We start from the raw sequence: 17,514 nt of genomic DNA on the forward strand, positions 1-17,514 counted from the left end.
AGTAAAGAAAACTTTACCTTAAAAAATACAGGAAATTTCATGGCATTTTAGTTCACCATCGCCCTACCCCTTCCTCAGTTTAGCACAATCTTCATTTGGAAAACTCGGCAGTCCTATTCTCAGTAAGCTCCTTTGAACAGGAAGTTGCAGAGAAAATTTTATTGGCCACACTTTAACCTATCTGGGGACTTCTTAAAGGACTGGTCTCTATCTCATCTAAGTTGGATCTCAAGCTAAGGGAAAAGCAACAGCTAATGTATGTGGAAGCTTCAAGAAGATTATATACACAGAGATACCTGGAGCGAGATAGGTGAGGCCATACAGTAGAATATCTAAGGTACTGAGGAGAAGCTGAAATGAGACTCTTTGGGATATTAAGGCATTCAAAAATAGCCATGTACAAGGTGTGATAAAAAAAATATGGTGAATGCTACTGCTATGTGCCATCCAAAGGAAAGGCAGGGATCTTCAATACAGAAAGCACCTCATCAAACCTGAGTACCAGTGTGTGATAAGTTTCAACTTGTTCAGTGCAGTTAGTCAGGTGTGAGCTACAGTTGAGAGAAGGTATGTTTTAAAGTGTGCCAAAAATCATGGATCATAAACAATGCATTAATATGAAATGGGCAAATGGTTTCAGCCTCCATCATGACAATGCTCCGTGTTACACATCACTTCTGGTATATGACAATTTCTGCCAAATAAAAATATTACAGTGTGTCCTCATCCACCTTATTCACCGGATCTGACACCATGTAACTTCTGGCTCTGCCCTAAAGTCAAAATGACCGTGAAAGGTAAATGTTTTGAATTGATTCAGGATATCGAGGCAGCCACGACAGCGCAACTAAAGACCCTCATGAAAGAGGACTTCCAGAAGTGCTTTAGAAAGTGGCAAGAACAATGGGATAAGTATGTTTGAAGCCAGAGGGAGTATATTGAGGGGGATTAATGGCAATGTGTCTTTTACTGTAATACATTTTTTATTTAAACATTCACCGTAGTTTTTGATCACACCTACTATATGGGAAGAATTGAGAAAGCCACATACAAGCCCAGGCTAGAGACATTCTCAGAAAAGACATAAGAGGATATTAAGTTTCCACCTCATGGGGGATCTCTAAGCACAGAACACACCCAGCCAATTAGTGAAGCACTGACTCAGCACAGAGCCAGGTTGCAAGGACTGGGAGAGTTGGTTTTTTTTTTTTTTTTCCAAATGCCCAATTTCAACGAAAAAATCATAAGACATATACAAAAAGGAAAACATGGGTCATTCAGAGGAACAATACAAATCTCTAGTTTCTGTTTTTGAGGAAACACAGATATTGGATTTACTAGCAAAGATTTCAAACAAATTTTCTTAAATATGCTCAAAGAACTAAGCAAAAATAGGAAGGACTAAAAGAAGTCAGAAAAATGATAAATCAACAAAATAAGAATATCAACAGAAAGATAGAAATTATAAGGAACCAAACAGAAACTCTAAAGCTAAAAAATACAACTGAATGGAAAATTTTACTAGATGGATCCAACAGTAGATTTGAACATGAAGAAAACAGAATCAATTGACTTAAATACAAGAAAACTGAAGTTACTGAGTCTGAGGAACAAAAAAGAAACAGGAATGAAGAAAAGTAAACAGAGCTTAAGAGATTTATGGGACCCTATAAAGTATATGTGCATTGTGGGAGTTCTATAAAGAGAAGAAAGAGAGAATCGGGCATGAATATTATTTAAATAATGGCTAAAATTGTCCCAAATTTTATGAAATGTATGAATCTACAAATCCAAGAAGCTCAATGAATGGCTAGTAAGAGGAACCCAAAGACAAGGCATTGGACCCTTATCTTACACTAGGTACTAAAATTAACTCAAAATGGATCAAAGATTTAAACATAAGAGCTAAAATATAAAACTCCTAGAAGAAAATACAGGGGAAAACTTCATGACATTGGATTTGGCAATGATTTCTTCCATACAACATCAAAGCATAGGCAACCAAGAAAACAAACAAATTGGAAGTTATGAAAATTAAAACTTTTGTGCATCAAAGAACATTATGAAAAGAATGAAACAAAACCCACAAAATGGGAGAAAATATTTGCAAAATATCTGACATGGGATTAGTATCCAGAATACATAAAAAACTACAACTGAATATCAACAAAACAAAACAAATTAAATAATAGGCAAAGGACTCGAATAGACTTTAAAAAAAAATAATTTAAAGTGCTCTATTGATGTAGATTAGCTTATATTATGGAAACAACCAAAGTGCCCTTCAATAGATGATTGGATAAAGAAGATGTGGTATATATACAGAACCGAATAGACATTTGCCCAAAGAATATAATCGTTCAAATGGCCAATAAGCATAAATAGATGCTCAATGTTATTAATTATTAGCAAAATGTAAATTAAACTCACAATGAAATAACACTTCACACCTATTAGGGTGGCTATTATTTTTAAAATTTTATTTAAAAAATCCAAAAAACAAACAAACATGTATTGGTAAGGATGTGGGAATACTGGAATCCTTGTACCTTGCTGATAGGAATGTGAAATGAAACAGCCGCTCTGGACAATAATATGGTGTTTCTTCAGAAAATTAAACATAGAATTATCATGTGATCCAGCAATTCCTATTCTAGTTATATAGCAGAATTGAAAAGAAGCAAAAGCAAAGACTTGAATGGATACTTGTGCAAAATGCCCATAGCAGCATTATTGACAATAGCCAAAAAATGGAAACAACTCATGTGTCCATCGACAGATGAATGGATAAACACAATGTGCTATATCCATATAATGGAATATTACTCAGCCTTAAAAAGGAAAGGCAGGGAGTGATGTCATAGGAATGGCAGCAGTGAAGTGGTCGTCTTGAGTTCTCCTCAGGAACTTACCACAAATTGAACATCTATAACCCATCAAAGGACTCTCTGCTCATCACACTGAACAGCTGAGACTTGTACAAAGACTAGTTGAAGGAGGGCAAACTGGGCGAACAGGGGAAGAGGGAAGGAAGCAGAGTGGAGACGCAGGCCATATCCGCAACTGTGGAGATTCAGGGAGCCCCAGGGTGGAACAGAGATCACAAGAGCCAGGAGGTAGGCTCTTACTGAGCGTCCCACAGCTGAACTTTCCTGCTGAGAGAGCAGCATATCCAGATTTTGAGGCAGTAACCTCAGTTGAGACCTCCAGCTGGGCCCTAGGTCTGACAAAGGAAGTTAACACCATACCTGGACCCCTCCCTCCACTCTCCCAATCTTACCCTTGCCCTTCCAGAGACTCAAACTGGCCCCTGAACTGAGGAGTAGTGTCAGATTACAGAGGAGCAGTGGAGCTCAGGATCTGGGAAGACCCGCTTTGCAGCTGCTGTGACCCAGGAAAGAACCTGAGAAGAGTGTGACACTGCTGGGCTGAGAGAGAGAAGGCTCCTGCATCCTCAGCCCTCACCCTTTTTGGCCTGCCTAGGGCAGGGCAATTACAACTGCAGAGACACACCCAAGGGTCAGCAGCAGGTGGCAGAGGCAGCTCTGGGCTTTCAGCAGCTCAGAAATCTCGTGCCCTACACACACACACACACACACACACACAGAAGAAGAAGTGCCCTAAGACTCAGGAGACCTGGGCACAAGGTTGGCTGTATTACTCTCAGTGCACATATGTGCAGGCAAGAGCAGAAACTGCACTGACCTTTTAAAAACTACCATCCAGACCCCATAGCCCCACTCATCTAGAACTGCAGTCCCAGGGTCACTCTGGGCACCAGGTGACAGGCTCTGCCTGCACAAGACGCAGAGGACTCTTTGGTACAACAGAGGACAACCTGAAGATTACTTGGTGGGCTTAAGCCAAGACTGGGCCTACGTTTTTTGTTTGTTTAGTTTTGTTTTTGTATTTTTAACATTTTTGCCTGTGTTGAGTGTGGGTTATCAGTGGTTTTTACATGTGAGTGTATTTGGTTTTTTCGTTGTTGTTGTTGTTATTGGTGATTTCCTTTTTTTTGAAATTGCCCTATACCAGGGCCCAGCCCAAGAGGCACAAGATTCAACGCACCCAGAGGAAATTCTCTACAGGCACAAGAGCCCATAGGGGCCAAGCCTCATTTGAGGGGTCAACGCTCACACAGCAGATCATCCACTGTGGGCAGAGCCAAGTCTTACAACTAGTCAGACTAGGAGTCAATCCCACCTACTCACAAGCCAAAAGCAATTAAAGCACAACTTTAACAGGACAATATACACAATGCAAGGGTCACCTTTGGAGCACATGCACAGGAGAATAGGGAAGTAGTGCAAGTCAAATATAAAGGACACACATATATAAGATGACCCAGCAAGGACTGAGAACCCTAGGGGATCTATTTAAAACATCAAAGCAAACACAGAGAGTCAGCCAGAATGGGGAAACAAAGAAACATGTCCCAAATAAAAGAACAGAAGAAACCTCCAGAATTGGAAAAAAATGAAACAGAGGTAACAAACTTATCAGAGACAGAGTTCAGAACACTGATGATAAGAATGTTTAAGGAGCTTAATGATGACATAAAGAAGGATAGAGAAATCATAATGAACAACCAGTTAGAACTAAAACATACAATAACTGAAATAAAGAACACACTTGAAGGAATTATCAGCAGGTTAGAGGAGGCAGAGGATTGAATCAGCGACTTAGAAGATAAGTTAGCAGATATCACCCAAATGGAACAACAAAAAGAAAAAAGAATAAAAAACAATGAAAATGGTTTAAGAGACCTCTGGGATAACATCAAATGCAACAACATGCGCATAAGAGAAATACCAGAAGATGAAAAGAGGGAGCAAGGGATTGAGAACATATTTGAAGTAATAATGACTGAAAACTTCCCTAATCTGGTGAAGGAAACTGACATACAAGTCCAGGAAGTGCAGAGAGTTCCAACCAGGATAAACCCAAACAGGCCCACACCAAGACACATTATAGTTAAAATGGCAAAGGTTAAAGACAAAGAGAGAATCCTAGAAGCAGCAAGAGAAAGACAGAGGGTTACATACAAGGGAACTCCCCTAAGACTATCAAATGACTTTTCTACAGAAACTTTGCAGCCCAGGAGGCAGTGGCAGGAGGTACTCAAAGTGATGGAAAACAAAGGCCTACAACCTAGGTTGTTTTATCCAGCAAGGCTATCATTTAAAATTGAAGGAGATAAAGAGCTTCCCAGAAAAGAATAAGCTAAAGGAATTCATTACCACCAAGCCAGCATTGCAAGAAATATTCAAAGGGCTTCTGTAAGCAGAAGAAAGATGAAAACAATCTAACTACAAATAAAAAAAAATGGTAAAAACTATGTACCTATCAATAATCACTTTAAATGTAAATGGATTAACCGCTCCAATCAAAAGACATAGGGTGGCTCAGTGGTTAAGAAAGCAAGACCCTTGCATATACTGTATACAAGACGTTCACCTCAGATCAAAAAGACACACACAGGCTGAAAGTGAAGGGTTGGAGTAAGATATTTCATGCAAATGAAAAAATTTTTTAAAAATCTGGAGTAGCAATACTTATATCTGACAAAATAGACTTTAAAATAAAGAACATATTAAAAGACAAATATGGGCACTATATAATAATAAAGGGATCTATCTGACAAGAGGACATAACCCTAGTAAACATCTATGCACCCAACATAGGAGCACCTAAATATATAAAACAGATATTGACTGACATAAAGACAGAGACCAACAGTAACACTATCATAGTAGGGGACTTCAACACACCTCTGACAACAAGGGACAGGTCTTCCAGATGGAAAATAAATATGGAAACGGGTCTTAAATAACACATTGGACCACTTGGATTTAATTGATCTTTTCAGAGCATTTCACCCCAAAGCCACAGAATACACATTCTTCTCAAGGGCATATGGAACATTTTCCATGATAGACCTCATGTTAGGCCACAAAACAAGTTCTGATAAATTTAAGAAATTTGAAATCATATTGTCTTCTCTGACCACAGTGCTATGAAATTAGAAATCAATTACAGGAAAAAAACTGGAAGGCACACAAATACATGGAGGCTGAACAACATGTTACTAAATAATGAATGGGTCAACAATGAGATCAAGAGAGAAATCAAAAGATATCTCAAGACAAACGAAAATGAAAACACAACGACCCAAAATCTATGGGATGAAGCAAAAGCAGTCCTAAGAGGGAAATTTAGCAATGCAGGCCTACCTAAACAAACAAGAAAATCACAAATCAACTGTTTATCCCTACACTTATGTGACCTGGAAAAAGAACAGCAAAATAAGCCCAAAGGGAGTACAAGGAAGGAGATAATAAAGATCAGAGTGGAAATAAATGAAATAGAGACCAGAAAAAATAATGCAAAAGTTCAATGAATCCAAGAGCTGGTTTTTAGAGAAGATAAAATCGACAAACCTTTAGCCAAACTCATCAAAAAAAAAGAGAGAGAGGACCCAAATTAATAAAATGAGAAATGAAAGAGAAGTGAAAATAGACACCACAGAAATTACTATGAGCAACTATATGCCAACAAATTTGACAATCTGGAAGAAATGGACAATTTTCCAGAAGCATACAACCTTCCAAGGCTAACTCAAGAAGAAACAGAAACCTGAATAGACTGATCTTTACCAGGGAAATTGAATCACTAATCAACAAGCTCCCGACAAACAAAAGCCCTGGACTAGATGGCTTTACAGGTGAGTTTCACAAACATTCAGAAAAGAATTACAACCTATTCTCCTCAAGCTGTTCCAAAAAAGGAGGGAAGTCTCCCAAACGCTTTTTATGAAGCTACTATCACCCTGAGCCCAAAATCAGACAAAGATATTACAAAAAAAGAAAATGACAGGCCGATATCCCTCATGAACACAAATGAAAAATTCTCAACAAAATATTAGGGAACAGAATTCAGCAATACATTAAAAAGATCATATACCATGAACAAGTGGGATTCATTCCTGGTATGCAAGTGTGGTTCAACATCCGCAAATCAATTAATGTGACACACCACATTAACAAAATGAAAAATAAAAATCATATGATCATATCAATAGATGCAGAAAAAGCATTTGACAAAATCCAACAGCCATTTATGATAAAAACTCTTAAGAAAGTGGGAATAGAGGGGCCATATCTCAATATAATAAAGGCCACATATACTCAATGGAAAAAGCTAAAATCATTCCCCTTAAGATCAGGAACAGGCAAGGTTGCCCACTTTCTCCACTTCTATTCAACATAGTTCTGGAAGTTCTAGGCACAGCAATCAGACAAGAAAAAGCAATAAAAGGCATCCAGATTGGTATGAAGGAAATAAAATTGTCATTATATGCAGATGACATGATACTATATATAGAGAATCCTAAAGACTTCATTAAAAAGCTATTAGAACTGATAAATGAATTTAGTAAAGTAGCAGGATATAAAATTAATATTCAGAAATCAGTTTCATTTGTATATAGCAATAATAAAATATCAGAAGGAGAAATTAAGAAAACAATCCCATTTACAATTCCTTCAAAGACTATAGAATACCTAGGAATAAATGTAACCAAAGAAGTAAAAGATCGTACTCAGAAAATTATAAGACACTGAAGAGAGAAATTAAAGAAAACACAAACAGATGGAAACACACACCATGTTCATGGATAGGAAGAATTAATATCTTTAAAATGTCCATACTGCCTAACGCACTATACAGATTCAACGCAATTCCTATCAAACTACTAAGGACATTTTTCACAGAAATAGAACATATAAACCTAAAATTTATATGGGGCCATAAAAAACCCCGATAGCCTCAGCAATCTTGAGAAATAAGAACAAAGTGGGAGGTATCACGATACCTGACATTAAATTATACTAGAATGCTACAATAATCAAAACAGCATGGTACTGGCATAAAAACAGATACACAGATCAATGGAACAGAATAAAAAGCCCAGGAATAAATCCATGCTTATAAGGTCATTTAATCTATGACAATGGAAGTAAGAATTTATGGTGGGGTAAAGACAGTCTATTCAATAAATGGTGCTGGGAAACCTGGACAGAGACATGAACAAAAATGAAGCTGGACCACCTCCTAACACCATATACAAGAATAAGTTCAAAATGGATTAAAGACTTAAATGTAAGTTCTGAAACCATAAAACTCCTAGAAGAAAATATAGGAAGAAAGTTTACAGACATCACATGGAGTAAGATTTTTACTTATATATCCCCTTGGGCAAGGGAAGTAAGAGAAAAAATAAACAGTGAGATTACGTCAAACTAAAAAGTATTTTCACAGCAAAGGAAACCATCAATAAAACAAAAAGAAATCCTACTGAATGGGAAAAGATATTTGCCAATGATGTATCCGATACGGGGTTAATATCCAAAATTTATAACAAACTCACTCAACTCAACTCCAAGAAAACAAACAACCCAATTAAAAAATGGGCAGAGGACATGAAGAGACATTTTTCTAAAAGGACATACACATGGCAAACAGACATATGAAAAAATGCTCAATCTCACTAATCATTAGAGAAATGCAAATAAAAACCACAATGAGATACCGCCTCACTCCAGTCAAAATGGCTATCATCAATAAATCAACAAACAACTTCTGGCGAAGATGTGGACAAAAGGGAACCCTTGTGCACTGTTGGTGGGATTGCAGATTGGTGCAGCCACTATGGAAAACAGTATGGAGGTATCTCAAAAATCTGAAAATGGAACTACCTTATGACCCAGCAATTCCACTCCTAGGTATCTATCCGGAGAAATCCAAAACTCTAACTTGAGAAAATTTATGCACCCCTATGTTTATTGCAGCACTATACACAATAGCCAAGACATGGAACAACTGAAATGCCCATCAGTAGATGACTGGATTAAGAAACTGTGGGACATTTATACAATGGTGTATTACATAGCCACAAAGAAGAATGAAATCTTACCATTTGCAACAATGTGGATGGACATAGAGAACATTATGCTAAGTGAAATAAGTCAGACAGAGAAAGACAAATACCATATGATCTCACTTATATGCGGAAATCTAAAGAATAGAATAAGTGAATGAACTAATCAGAAACAGCCTCCGAGATATAGAGGAAAAACTAAGGATTGCGAGATGAGAGGGAGGTGGGGTGAGAGAGAAGGTGAGGGGATTAGAAAGCACAATTGGTAACCACAAGATTGCTACAGGGATACAAAAGTCAGTTTGGGAAATATAATCAATAATGTTGTAAAGATTTTGTAAGGCATCCGATGGACACTTGTCTTATTAGGGAGACCACTTCAGGGATGATGCAGATGCCTGACCGCTGCACTGAAGCTGAAGCTGAGCGATAATGAATGTCAACTATAATTTTATATCTATATTTGTAGTTACAAGCAGAGTACAGCATTAGGAATAGAGACAGTGGAAATGTACCAGCTGTATGCAATGTCAGAGGGGTAATAGATTGGGGGAAGGAGGTTATCACTTTGTGAGGGATATAAATGATAAGTATCTAACTAGTACGTTGTTTTGTACACCTGAAACAAAAAAAAAAAGGAAGCACATTTTGACCCGTTACAACATGGCTGAACTTTGAAAACATAATGCTTAGTGAAATAAGTCAGATACAAAAAAGACAAATGTATAATTCTACTTATTGACTGGAATAGTCAAACTCATAGAGACAGAAATTAGAATAGCAATTACTAGTCCCTGAGAAGCAGGAGTGAATGGGGGTGGTTAATGGGTACAGAGTTTTAGTTTGGGATGATGAAACAGTGGTGATGGAACATACTTAATACTACTAAGTTGTATACTTGAAAGTAGTTATAGTAGTAAACATTTTAAAATATATTTTTTAATGTCTTTACTTGGCAAAATAGTCATGGGGTTGTGAAATACAGTATGGGGAATATAGTCAATAATATTGTAAAAACTATGTATACTGTCAGATGGGTACTAGATTTATGGGGGGGAATCACTTCATAAATTATATAAATGCCTAACCACTATGCTGTACACCTGAAACTAATATAAAATAATATTGAATGTCAACTTTTATTAAAGTAGTAAATTTTATTCTATGTATATTTACCACAATTTGTAAAAAGTAAGAAAAATATTACTAAATAATTGTGCTTCAGTTGGAATGGTGACCATACAGAGCTGATCACGACAGAATTGAGTCCATATTATGAAATGTTTTAGGTTATTGTCTCCCAATATTCTTGAGATTTATATGAACTTGGAAATTCATTTGCTCATTCTGGAATTCATTTTGTAACAATATCATGTTGAGCTTTCCTCAATAATATTTATTGCAATGAAATTACAATGTCCCAATTATAAGAGTAGATATTTTACTGTATGTGAGTTCTAAAATGTGATTCTGAACTATTGGGAAAGGCAGACACAGAAATAGTGTGAACTTTGGAGCTAATCAAACCCAAGTTCTAATTATGATCTAGCCACTTACTAGCTTTATGACCTTTGGTATATTATGTAATCTTTCTGTGCATGAATTTCCTTTTCTGTCAAGTGGAGACAATGTAACCAACTGACAGAATTGCTATGAGGATTAGGGATAATTAAACTAAATGTTTGGCACGTAGAATGTACTCAATAAATTATAGCTAGTGCTTTTACTATCAAGATAAGTCAAGTAATCCTTTTAAAAAAACAAGACAGTTTGTACCTCTGTATACAAATTAATTATGTACAACAGTTTGTTAGTATGTGAGAAGAATTGCATCAGATTAACAACGTAGAGCTTCTCAAGGAATAGGTATTAACACAGTCTAGGAGAACACTACCTGATTTTATCTGTAAAATCACCATCTGGTAACTCTGATACTGTTACAGCCAGGTGCCCACATGTCCCCGGGCACACCACCAGCACATCAAAAGGGGAGATTGGTTAAGGAGATACCACTGACAAGGACTTTTTTGAAGATATTAAGAGACTTTAAATTGTATGTTTCAATAATAAAGGTACGATTTTAACATTGTTATAATATAGTTATAGATTAATCTTCATCCAAAATGTTATACCAATTACCAAAGCATATTCCCACCAAATAGTGCTTGAGAGTGACTGCTTTCATATAGCCTCAAGGATACTTAAACTTTGACAATCTGAAAACTGGAAAATAGAATCTTGCTGTGTGAAGACATCGTTAAAATATTCAAGAAAAAAAGAATGTGAGCAAAAGCTCTTTTTACCCATCAAAACGACTAAATATAAAAAGCACAAAGTATTATCATCATATAAAAATTTAGGGAATATTGTTCCCATGAACCCTTCCTAAGGAATCTACCAAAGAATAAGCTTCAGACACCAATATGACTAGAAATAATTATCAACAAACAAACTATTGGGAACCATTAAATATACAGTTACTGTAGAAATAATACTAACTGAAGGTTAAAGGGAAAGAATATAGTTTACAATGCTTTAATAGTATAGATACAATTTATCTTTTTTTTTATTAGTTTCAGGTGCACAAAACAAAGTAATACTTAGACGTTTATCATTTATATCCCTCACACTGTGTGAAACCCCCTCCCCCCATCCACTATCTCTGTGACATTGCACAGAGACATTACATTTCCACTGTCTCTATTCCTAATGCTGTACTCCATTTCTTGTAAGTATATGTGTGTGTGTGTGTATACATATATATATGTTTATATATATATATATATATATATATGTTTATATATATATATATGTTTATATACATACATATATATATATATATATATATATATATATATATATATATATATAAACTTGTAGTTGACATTCATTATTGTTCAGCTTCAGCTTCAGGTGTACAGTGCAGTGATCAGGAATCTATATCATCCCTGAGGTGGTCTCCCAAATGAGACAAGTGTCCATCGGATACCCTACAAAATCTTTACAACATTATTGATTACGTTCCCCAAATTAATTTTCAAAACCCTGTGGCCATCTTGTGGTTACTGACTGCTTTCTAATCCCCTCACTTTCTCCCTTATCCCCACCCCCCTCCCATCTAGCAACCCTCAGTTTTTCCTCTATGTCTCCAAAACTGTTTCTGATTAGTTCATTCACTTATTCTTTTCTTTAGATTCCACATATAAGTGAGATCATACGATATTTGTCTTTCTCTGACTTATTTCACTTAACATAATGTTCTATAGGTCCATCCATGTTGTTGCAAATGGTAAGATTTCTTTCTTCCTTATGGCTGCGTAATACTCCATTGTATAAATGTACCACAGTTTCTTAATCCAATCGTCTACCAATGGGCATTTTGGTTGTTTCCATGTCTTGGCTATTGTGTATAGTGCTGCAATAAACATAGGAGTGCATAAATTTTTTTGAATTAGGTTTGGATTTTATCCCAGAGGTCTCTTAAACCATCTTTATTGTTTTTTATTCTTTTTCTTTTTGTTGTTCTGTTTGGGTGATATCTGCTAACTTGTCTTCTAAGTCACTGATTCGATCCTCTGCTTCATCTAACCTGCTGTTAATTCCTTCAAGTGAGTTCTTTATTTTAGTAATTGTGTTCTTTAGTTCTAACTGGTTGTGCATTATGATTTCTCTATCCTTCTTTATGTCATCACTAAGCTTCTTAAACATTCTTATCATGAGTGTTCTGAACTCTGTCTCTGATAGGTTGGTTACCTCTATTTCATTTGGTTCCAATTCTAGAGGTTTCTTCTGTTCTTTTATTTGGGACATGTTTCTTTGTTTCCCCATTCTGGCTGACTCTGTGTTTGCTGCATGTATTAGGTCAATCCCCTAGGGTTCTTAGTTATTGCTGGGTTATCTTATGTAGTATGTGTCCTTTATATTTGACTTGCACCACTTCCTTCTTCTCCTCTGCGTGTGCTCCAAAGGTGACTCTTGTATTGTGTATATTGTCCTGTTAAAGTTGATCTTTAATTGCTTTTCGCTTGTGAGTAGGTGGGGTTGACTCCTAGGCTGACTAGTCATAAGACTTGGCTCTGCCCACCACAGGGTGTCCTGCTGTGTGAGGGTTGACCACTCAAATGAGGTTTGACCTCTATGGGCTCTTGTGCCTGTAGAGAAGTCCCTCTGGGTGTGTCACTTGTAGGTCAAACCCAGTAGTACTCTGGTTTGGTCTGGAGTTGGCCTCTGGGTGTGTTGAATCTTGTGCCTCTTAAGCTGGGCCCTGGTAGGGCAATTTCAAAACAAAGCAAATCACCAAGCACAACAACAACAACAAAGAGAAAATCAAACATATTCACATGTAAATAAAACCGATAACCCACACTCAATACAGGCAAAGATATCAAAGATATAAAAACAAAACAAAACAAAAAAAGCAGCGCCAGTGTTGGCTTAAGCCCACCAAGTAATCTCCAGGTTGTTCTCTGCTGTACCAAAGAGTCCTCTGTGTATTGTGCAGGCAGAGCCGGTCACCTAATGCCCAGAGTGACCTTGGGACTGCAGATTTAGATAAGTGGGTCTAAAGGGTCTGGATGGTAGTTTCTACAAAGCCAGTGCAGTTTCTGCTCTTGCCTGCACATATGCACACTGAGAGTAGCACCACCAGCACTGTGCCCAGTTCTCCTGAGTCTTAGGGCACTTCTTCCGTGTGTGTGTGTGTGTGTGTGTGTGTGTGTGTGTGTGTGTGTGGCAGGCGGGAGATTTCTGAGCTGCTGAAAGCCCAGAGCTGCGTTGCTGAGCTCTGGGAGTGTCTCCACAGTTGTAATTGCCCTGCCCTAGGCAGGCCAGAAAGGGTGGGGGCTGGGGATGGAAGGGTCTTCTCTCTCCCAGCCCAGCCATGTCACATTCTTTCCACAGGCCAGAAAAGATGGTGGCTGGGGGTGGAGGAGTCTCTTCTCTCCTAGCCCAGCAAAAATCACAATCTTCCCAGCCTCTTCCCTGGGTCAGAGCTGCACGCCAGTCTTCCCAGAGCCTGAGCACCACAGCTCCTCTGTAATCTGACATTACTCCTCAGTTCAGGGGCCAGTTCAAGTCTCTGGAAGGGCGGGGGATAGGATTGGAAGAGTGGGGGGAGTGGCCCAGGTATGGAGTTTGTGTCCTTTGTCCAATCTAGGGCCCAGCTGGAGGTCTCAGCTGAGGTTACTGCCTCAAATGCTGGATATGCTGCCCCCTCGGCGGAAGAGATCAGCTGTGGGACGCAGGGAAAGAGCCCACCTCCTGGCTTTTGTGTTCTCTGTCCATCCTGGGATCCCCTGCGTCTCTGTAGCCGTGGATGCCAGCCGCATCTCCCCTGCCGCAGGTGCGGGCCGCGTCTCCACCGTCACGGATGTGGCTGTGTCTCCACTATGCTCCCTTCCCTCTTCCCCTGCTCGCCCAATTTGCCCACCTTCAAGTAATCCTTGCACGAGTCTCTTAGCTGTTCTGCGTGATGAGCAGAGAGTCCTTTGATGGGTTATAGATGTCCTGTTTGTGATAAGATCCGGAGGAGAACTCAAAAAGTCTGTCCCGCTGCCGCCATTCCTATGACGTTTTTTTTTTAAATGGGATCATAATAGAAATAATATGTATTTAAACTTTTCTATAATCATATTTACAATGATAATACATATTAGTATTATTATTTTGTATAGAATATGGGATAAAGCATGTAAGTAACTAGTGGATATGCCCATTCTATCACCCCTTGTATCCTTAAAAACTAGCATCTTGTACATGAAAGATGATATGTAATATGGAGGAGATAAGTAAAACTATGTAGGTCTAAACTTGGACTGGGAATACTAGCATAAATTCTGTCTAGTGACAGAAATGATGCATGATCTTCATACCAGATTGTGATTAATATACTATTTTCCACTAAAACAAAACAAAACAGAAAACAGGCTTCTAAGAGAAATGGATGATTCCAGGTCTGAGGTAGGAAAAGTACAAGACGAGCCTGGGACACATTTTCATTCCTTACAACAAGGAAGTTACCAAAGACTATTAGGATCCTAAAATTTATATGGAAACACTTTACTCTCATCATGCTTCAGAAAACTACTTTACTTGTAGCTAGATGTAAATTAATGAATTCTGGCCAAGTGTATGAATTTCCAACAAGTACAATAAAGAGGTTGTTATATATATGTATCCTCACCCATCCCTTTCCCATCTCCAGTTCTCTTGAGACTCTCCCTCAACCAGTTCAGACCAATTAGCAGTTTTTAATTGAAATACCTCTCTTCTCCAAATCTTTATTTCCTCTCAAAAGATTGCACTTTGTACAGTACAGGAAAAATTCTAAAGCAAAGATTGGATTCTCAGATCAATTCCCAACAACCTATTAGAAAGCTGCATATTTGCATTACTGGTTATGGGCCATAATTTTTCATTTCACATGTACTTTTCATATATAATTACTGCTTTCAACACAATTTAGTTGGAAATACATGTTCTGAGCTTCAAATACAATGCACCCAAAAGTCAAGCAAGTCCCAGTTTGGAGGATACTCGTTGTTCCAAATTTCATCAGAAGACAGACACGAGAAATAATTTACAAGTGACAAGTAAGCTCTGATGCTAATCATGATCTATTTTCAAAATGAAACTTTCAGATACAAAGACAAAAATAAGGCTTATCATTGTGTGCAAGTGTATTTTAATATAGTGCTTAAAGAGTTCTCAAGAATTAATAGCTATTTCCAGTCACAAGTTATCATCCTCCGTCTAACTGAGAAGCAGGTCAACAGGAAGAGAAGAGCCTTGGGTAGAGGACAGAGCAAACAGGTGGGGCTTTCCTGCTATCTCATTCCTATCACCACCTCCAAACCCCTGCATCTAGAATCTGTAGATTAACAGTCAGGAATGACAACTTCTAAAACACAAACTGTCACTACCATCTCTTGGTTGCAAAAAGGGAGGAATATTTTTGCACTAGTAATATGCATTACCATTAGCATACTTCTAGCCATACAAGTCGTGGTTTTTACACCACTGTTATCTCTGCTTTTATGGAAAATCTCAGGCCACTGAGGTCACTGTAGGATGGTAGCAGCAGTACAGAAGACAAAAGGCATATTGTCCTTTATTTCTAAGCCACAGGATCTAAGAGTGGCAGCACAACAGGAAGGGGGCTGTGCTTAGCCTCTGTCTTCTAAAAGAAGGGTGGGATTTTCAATGCTTTTGTCTTCTTTCCTATAGTTACCAAAAGGAAAAGTCAAAAGGTCATGTCTAACTCTAAAATGATGTATGTTGACATTTATTTACAGATATATCCATACGTTCATATTCAGAACACTGTGTATACTGTATATAATTTGGGATAAAGCATGTAAATACTCATTGGATAGTCTACTTTTATCATCCTCTGTGTCCTTGAAAACTAACATCTTGAAAGAAGATACAGATATACTATGAAAGCGTTAAGTAAAAATATGTAGTCCTAAACTTGGATTGGGACTATTGGTATGCATTCTGTATGCACATGTATTCTTATATACCAGGGGTGCCAAAAATATATATACACATGACTTGTATTCATCTTTTGTTATCGGTCTATATTGAGTATTACAATTTTGATACAGTTTTTTCTTTTCTTAAAATGTGTATACATTTCTTTGCACCCTCTGTATATGTCTATTTCATATATGGCAAGTACTATTGTATCAGAGACTTATATAAGTGTAATGTTTTTAAAGGAAGGTTTTTAGCCGAAACCTTAAAAAAAATAAACTGTTCTTCAGATAAATACAATAATTAACTTTATAATTCTGTTTTAAAAATTTCACCTCTCTTTTAGCCTTGAGTTTAGCCCTTCAAATGTTAGTAGTGACATTCTAAACTACATATCCAATTACAAACAAATCAACCTTCCTTGAGAATATTTATTGAGATTCTCTGTATTGGCCATTTCCCAACATTTCAAACATACAGAAAAGTTGAAAAAAATTGTACAGTGAACACCCAAAAAATCCAATACTTAGCTTCTACTATTATTATTTTACTGTTTTTACTTTACTACATAATTATCCATCTATCCATCCCTCTACTAATCCACCGTATTTTTGATATGTTTTGAAGTAAGTTTCAGATATCAGTACACTTCATCTCTAAAGTCTTCAGAAGACATATCATTAACTGGATTTCAGTATTTGTTTTACAGTGTTTTAGATATTTACATACAATAAAATACATAAACCTTAAGTTTATCACTCAATCAATGTGAATAAGTACAAACGCTTATTAGTACAGAAAACATTATTACTTGGACCCCAGAAAGTTCCTTGTTAGTCATTTCCAGTCGATTTCTGTCCTATGTTTCCCCTCCCAGAGGAAACTACTGTTCTGATTTTTTTTTCACCATAGAGAAGTTTTTTTTCCTGTTTCTAGAATTTCAACTAGGTGGAATTATGCATTATATGGTTTCTTTCATTTACCATAATGTTTTTGAGATTCATTCTTGTTATTGTGTGTATCTATAGTTTTTTCTTTTTATTGTTGAGTGGTATTCCTTTGTATGAATTCTATAGTTTATTCCTTTGTATGAATTCTAT

This window comes from Rhinolophus sinicus, linkage group LG04 (genome assembly GCF_036562045.2).
Source record: "Rhinolophus sinicus isolate RSC01 linkage group LG04, ASM3656204v1, whole genome shotgun sequence".
Classification (NCBI taxonomy): domain Eukaryota; kingdom Metazoa; phylum Chordata; class Mammalia; order Chiroptera; family Rhinolophidae; genus Rhinolophus; species Rhinolophus sinicus.